Here is a 7578-nt window from a genome sequence, read left to right as displayed (position 1 = left end):
TTTTTTTTCTATTTACTGTATTTATTTTTCGATATTTCACCGTGATTAAAGGATTATATGTATTAAAATAATTATTTTTCTTTGGGAAAGAGGGAATAATGGCTGAAAAACGGATAAATTTCGACTCCGGAGCTACGCACACGACTCACTCCGCAACTCCCTTTAATATTAACTTATAATTTTCAAACTCGGCCAGATATTAGAGTTTTATATACCAAACAATCGTACCAAAGGGTATTTTTATACACTAATTAGGGGGCACATAATGAGCCAAAATAGATTTCGTTAATTAACCGGAAGGAAGTTCTTTAGGCTATATATTCGTGGTAGCTGCGTGTGTCGTGTTGTGGTTGTTAGCGCCATGGGCAATGATGTTGTAGATTCGGTGGTCTGGGGTTCGGTCCTGGTCACGGGTTAATTTTTAATTTTTTTTTCTATTTACAGTATTTATTTTTTTAAAATTTATTTTTCGATATTTCAATGTGATTAAAGTGTTATATGTATATAAATATTTTTTTTTCTTTGGGAAAGAGGTATAAATAGCTGAAAAGCGGATAAATTTCGACTCCGGAGCTACGCACACGACTCATTCCGTAACTCCCTTTAATATAACTTATCATTTTCAAACTCTGCCAGAAATTAGAGTTTTTTATACCAAACAATCGTACCAAAGAGAATTTTTATACACTAATTAGGGGGCACATAATGATCCAAAATAGATTTCGTTAATTAACCGGAAGGAAGTTCTTTAAGCTATATATTCGTGAAAGCATCGTGTGAGTCGTGGAGTGGTTGTTAGCGGCATGGCTAAAGAAGTTAGCTGCCTCGGTGGTCAGGGGTTCGGTGCTGGTCGCGGATTAGTTTTTAATTTTTTTTTCTATTTACTGTATTTTATTTTTTAAAGTTCTTTTTTCGATATTTCTCCGTGATTAAAGTGTTATATGTATAAAAATAATTATTTTTCTTTGGGAAAGAGGGAATAATGGCTGAAAAACGGATAAATTTCGACTCCGGAGCTACGCACTCGACTCACTCCGTAACTCCCTTTAATATTAACTTATAATTTTCAAACTCTGCCAGAAATTAGAGTTTTATATACCAAACAATCGTACCAAAGATAATTTTTATACACTTATTAGGGGGCACATAATGAGCCAAAATAGATTTCGTTAATTAACCGGAAGGAAGTTCTTTAGGCTAAATATTCGTGGCAGCAACGTGTGAGTCGTGTTGTGGTTGTTAGCGCCATGGGTAAGGATGTTGTAGATTCGGTGGTCAGGGGTTCAGTCCTGGTCACGGGTAAATTTTTAATTTTTTTTTCTATTTACTGTATTTAATTTTTTAAAATTTATTTTTCGATATTTCAAAGTGATTAAAGTGTTATATCTATAAAAATAATTATTTTTCTTTGGGAAAGAGGGAATAATGGCTGAAAGACGGATAAATTTCGACTCCGGAGCTACGCACACGACTCACTCCGTAACTCCCTTTAATATAAACTTATAATTTTCAAACTCTGCCAGAAATTAGAGTTTTATATACCAAACAATCGTACCAAAGAGAATTTTTATACGCTAATTAGGGGGCACATAATGAGCCAAAATAGATTTCGTTAATTAACCGGAAGGAAGTTCTTTAAGATATATATTCGTGGTAGCAACGTGTGAGTCGTGTTGTGGTTGTTAGCGCCATGGGTAAGGAAGTTGTAGATTCGGTGGTCAGGGGTTCGGTCCTGCTCACGGATAATTTAAAATTTTTTTTTCTATTTACAGTATTTATTTTTTTAAAATTTATTTTTCGATATTTCAACGTGATTAAAGTGTTATATGTATAAAAATAATTATTTTTCTTTGGGAAAGAGGGAATAATAGCTGAAAAACGGATAAATTTCGACTCCGGAGCTACGCACACGACTCACTCCGTAACTCCCTTTAATATAAATTTATAATTTTAAAACTCGGCCAGATATTAGAGTTTTACGTACCAAACAATCGTACCAAAGGGTATTTTTATACACTAATTAGGGGGCGCATAAAGGGCCAAAATAGATTTTGTTAATTAACCGGTAGGAAGTTCTTTAAGCTATATATTTGTGAAAGCATCGTGTGAGTCTTGGTGTGGTTGTTAGCGCCATGGCTAAAGAAGTTAGCTGCCTCGGTGGTCAGGGGTTCGGTCCTGGTCACGGGTTAATTTTTTTTTTCTATTCACTGTATTTTATTTTTTTAAATTTATTTTTCGATATTTCAACGTGATTAAAGTGTTATATGAATAAAAATATTTGTTTTTCTTTGGGAAAGAGGGAGAAATAGCTGAAAAGCGAATAAATTTCGACTCCGGGGATACGCACACGACTCACTCCGTAACTCCCTTTAATATTAACTTATAATTTTCAAACTCTGCCAGAAATTAGAGTTTTATATACCAAACAATCGTACCAAAGAGAATTTTTATACGCTAATTAGGGGGCACATAATGAGCCAAAATAGATTTCGTTAATTAACCGGAAGGAAGTTCTTTAAGATATATATTCGTGGTAGCAACGTGTGAGTCGTGTTGCGGTTGTTAGCGCCATGGGTAAAGAAGTTGTAGATTCGGTGGTCAGGGGTTCAGTCCTGCTCACGGATTGTTTTTTAATTTTTTTTTCTATTCACTGTATTTTATTTTTTTAAATTTATTTTTCGATATTTCACCGTGATTAAAGGATTATATATGTATTAAAATAATTATTTTTCTTTGGGAAAGAGGGAATAATGGCTAAAAAACGGATAAATTTCGACTCAGGAGCTACGCACTCGACTCTCTCCGCAACTCCCTTTAATATTAACTTATAATTTTCAAACTCGGCCAGATATTAGAGTTTTATATACCAAACAATCGTACCAAAGTGTATTTTTATACACTAATTAGGGGGCACATAATGAGCCAAAATAGATTTCGTTAATTAACCGGAAGGAAGTTCTTTAGGCTATATATTCGTGGTAGCTGCGTGTGAGTCGTGTTGAGGTTGTTAGCGCCATGGGCAATGATGTTGTAGATTCGGTGGTCTGGGGTTCGGTCCTGGTCACGGGTTAATTTTTAATTTTTTTTTCTATTTACAGTATTTATTTTTTTAAAATTTATTTTTCGATATTTCAACGTGATTAAAGTGTTATATGTATATAAATATTTTTTTTTCTTTGGGAAAGAGGTATAAATAGCTGAAAAGCGGATAAATTTCGACTCCGGAGCTACGCACACTACTCATTCCGTAACTCCCTTTAATATAACTTATCATTTTCAAACTCTGCCAGAAATTAGAGTTTTATATACCAAACAATCGTACCAAAGAGAATTTTTATACACTAATTAGGGGGCACATAATGATCCAAAATAGATTTCGTTAATTAACCGGAAGGAAGTTCTTTAAGCTATATATTCTTGAAAGCATCGTGTGAGTCGTGGAGTGGTTGTTAGCGGCATGGCTAAAGAAGTTAGCTGCCTCGGTGGTCAGGGGTTCGGTCCTGGTCACGGATTAATTTTTAATTTTTTTTTCTATTTACTGTATTTTATTTTTTTAAATTTATTTTTCGATATTTCACCGTGATTAAAGGGTTATATGTATAAAAATAATTATTTTTCTTTGGGAAAGCGGGAATAATGGCTGAAAAACGGATAAATTTCGACTCCGGAGCTACGCACACGACTCACTCCGTAACTCCCTTTAATATAAACTTATAATTTTCAAACTCGGCAGATATTAGAGTTTTATATACCAAACAATCGTACCAAAGGGTATTTTTATACACTAATTAGGGGGCGCATAAAGGGCCAAAATAGATTTTGTTAATTAACCGGAAGGAAGTTCTTTAAGCTATATATTCGTGAAAGCAACGTGTGAGTCGTGGTGTGGTTGTTAGCGCCATGGCTAAAGAAGTTATTTGCCTCGGTGGTCAGGGGTTCGGTGCTGGTCGCGGATTAATTTTTAATTTTTTTTTCTATTTACTGTATTTTATTTTTTAAAGTTCTTTTTTCGATATTTCTCCGTGATTAAAGTGTTATATGTATAAAAATAATTATTTTTCTTTGGGAAAAAGGGAATAATGGCTGAAAAACGGATAAATTTCGACTCCGGAGCTACGCACTCGACTCACTCCGTAACTCCCTTTAATATTAACTTATAATTTTCAAACTCTGCCAGAAATTAGAGTTTTATATACCAAACAATCGTACCAAAGAGAATTTTTATACACTAATTAGGGGGCACATAATGAGCCAAAATAGATTTCGTTAATTAACCGGAAGGAAGTTCTTTAGGCTAAATATTCGTGGTATTTACGTGTGAGTCGTGTTGTGGTTGTTAGCGCCATGGGTAAGGATGTTGTAGATTCGGTGGTCAGGGGTTCGGTCCTGGTCACGGGTAAATTTTTAATTTTTTTTTTATTTACTGTATTTAATTTTTTAAAATTTATTTTTCGATATTTCAACGTGATTAAAGTGTTATATCTATAAAAATAATTATTTTTCTTTGGGAAAGAGGGAATAATGGCTGAAAGACGGATAAATTTCGACTCCGGAGCTACGCACACGACTCACTCCGTAACTCCCTTTAATATTAACGTATAATTTTCAAACTCTGCCAGAAATTAGAGTTTTATATACCAAACAATCGTACCAAAGAGAATTTTTATACACTAATTAGGGGGCACATAATGAGCCAAATTAGCTTTCGTTAATTAACCGGAAGGAAGTTCTTTAGGCTATATATTCGTGGTAGCAGCGTGTGAGTCGTGTTGTGGTTGTTAGCGCCATGGGTAAAGAAGTTGTAGATTCGGTGGTCAGGGGTTCAGTCCTGCTCACGGATTAATTTTAAGTTTATTTTTCTATTTGCAGTATTTTATTTTTTTAAATTTATTTTTCGATATTTCAACGTGATTAAAGTGTTATATGTATAAAAATAATTATTTTTCTTTTTGAAAGAGGGAATAATAGCTATAAAACGTATAAATTTCGACTCCGGAGCTACGCACACGACTCACTCCGTAACTCCCTTTAATATAAACTTATAATTTTCAAACTCTGCCAGAAATTAGAGTTTTATATACCAAACAATCGTACCAAAGAGAATTTTTATACGCTAATTAGGGGGCACATAATGAGCCAAAATAGATTTCGTTAATTAACCGGAAGGAAGTTCTTTAAGATATATATTCGTGGTAGCAACGTGTGAGTCGTGTTGTGGTTGTTAGCGCCATGGGTAAGGAAGTTGTAGATTCGGTGGTCAGGGGTTCGGTCCTGCTCACGGATAATTTTAAATTTTTTTTTCTATTTACAGTATTTATTTTTTTAAAATTTATTTTTCGATATTTCAACGTGATTAAAGTGTTATATGTATAAAAATAATTATTTTTCTTTGGGAAAGAGGGAATAATAGCTGAAAAACGGATAAATTTCGACTCCGGAGCTACGCACACGACTCACTCCGTAACTCCCTTTAATATAAATTTATAATTTTAAAACTCGGCCAGATATTAGAGTTTTACGTACCAAACAATCGTACCAAAGGGTATTTTTATACACTAATTAGGGGGCGCATAAAGGGCCAAAATAGATTTTGTTAATTAACCGGTAGGAAGTTCTTTAAGCTATATATTTGTGAAAGCATCGTGTGAGTCTTGGTGTGGTTGTTAGCGCCATGGCTAAAGAAGTTAGCTGCCTCGGTGGTCAGGGGTTCGGTCCTGGTCACGGGTTAATTTTTATTTTTTTTCTTCTATTCACTGTATTTTATTTTTTTAAATTTATTTTTCGATATTTCACCGTGATTAAAGGGTTATATGTATTAAAATAATTATTTTTCTTTGGGAAGGAGGGAATAATGGCTGAAAAACGGATAAATTTCGACTCCGGAGCTACGCACACGACTCACTCCGTAACTCCCTTCAATATTAACTTATAATTTTCAAACTCTGCAGAGAAATTAGAGTTTTATATACCAAACAATCGTACCAAAGAGAATTTTTATACGCTAATTAGGGGGCACATAATGAGCCAAAATAGATTTCATTAATTTACCGGAAGGAAGTTCTTTAAGATATATATTCGTGGTAGCAACGTGTGAGTCGTGGAGTGGTTGTTAGCGGCATGGCTAAAGAAGTTAGCTGCCTCGGTGGTCAGGGGTTCGGAGCTGGTCGCGGATTAGTTTTTAATTTTTTTTTCTATTTACTGTATTTTATTTTTTAAAGTTCTTTTTTCGATATTTCTCCGTGATTAAAGTGTTATATGTATAAAAATAATTATTTTTCTTTGGGAAAGAGGGAATAATGGCTGAAAAACGGATAAATTTCGACTCCGGAGCTACGCACTCGACTCACTCCGTAACTCCCTTTAATATTAACTTATAATTTTCAAACTCTGCCAGAAATTAGAGTTTTATATACCAAACAATCGTACCAAAGATAATTTTTATACACTAATTAGGGGGCACATAATGAGCCAAAATAGATTTCGTTAATTAACCGGAAGGAAGTTCTTTAGGCTAAATATTCGTGGTAGCAACGTGTGAGTCGTGTTGTGGTTGTTAGCGCCATGGGTAAGGATGTTGTAGATTCGGTGGTCAGGGGTTCAGTCCTGGTCACGGGTAAATTTTTAATTTTTTTTTCTATTTACTGTATTTAATTTTTTAAAATTTATTTTTCGATATTTCAAAGTGATTAAAGTGTTATATCTATAAAAATAATTATTTTTCTTTGGGAAAGAGGGAATAATGGCTGAAAGACGGATAAATTTCGACTCCGGAGCTACGCACACGACTCACTCCGTAACTCCCTTTAATATAAACTTATAATTTTCAAACTCTGCCAGAAATTAGAGTTTTATATACCAAACAATCGTACCAAAGAGAATTTTTATACGCTAATTAGGGGGCACATAATGAGCCAAAATAGATTTCGTTAATTAACCGGAAGGAAGTTCTTTAAGATATATATTCGTGGTAGCAACGTGTGAGTCGTGTTGTGGTTGTTAGCGCCATGGGTAAGGAAGTTGTAGATTCGGTGGTCAGGGGTTCGGTCCTGCTCACGGATAATTTAAAATTTTTTTTTCTATTTACAGTATTTATTTTTTTAAAATTTATTTTTCGATATTTCAACGTGATTAAAGTGTTATATGTATAAAAATAATTATTTTTCTTTGGGAAAGAGGGAATAATAGCTGAAAAACGGATAAATTTCGACTCCGGAGCTACGCACACGACTCACTCCGTAACTCCCTTTAATATAAATTTATAATTTTAAAACTCGGCCAGATATTAGAGTTTTACGTACCAAACAATCGTACCAAAGGGTATTTTTATACACTAATTAGGGGGCGCATAAAGGGCCAAAATAGATTTTGTTAATTAACCGGTAGGAAGTTCTTTAAGCTATATATTTGTGAAAGCATCGTGTGAGTCTTGGTGTGGTTGTTAGCGCCATGGCTAAAGAAGTTAGCTGCCTCGGTGGTCAGGGGTTCGGTCCTGGTCACGGGTTAATTTTTTTTTTCTATTCACTGTATTTTATTTTTTTAAATTTATTTTTCGATATTTCAACGTGATTAAAGTGTTAT

Source organism: Parasteatoda tepidariorum, chromosome 8, assembly GCF_982258835.1.
Source record: "Parasteatoda tepidariorum strain Cologne lab strain chromosome 8, Ptep-v5.0, whole genome shotgun sequence".
In the NCBI taxonomy this organism is placed as follows: Eukaryota; Metazoa; Arthropoda; class Arachnida; order Araneae; family Theridiidae; genus Parasteatoda; species Parasteatoda tepidariorum.
The sequence above is the reverse complement of the archived record's forward strand: the minus strand, read 5'-3'. Positions refer to the sequence as shown.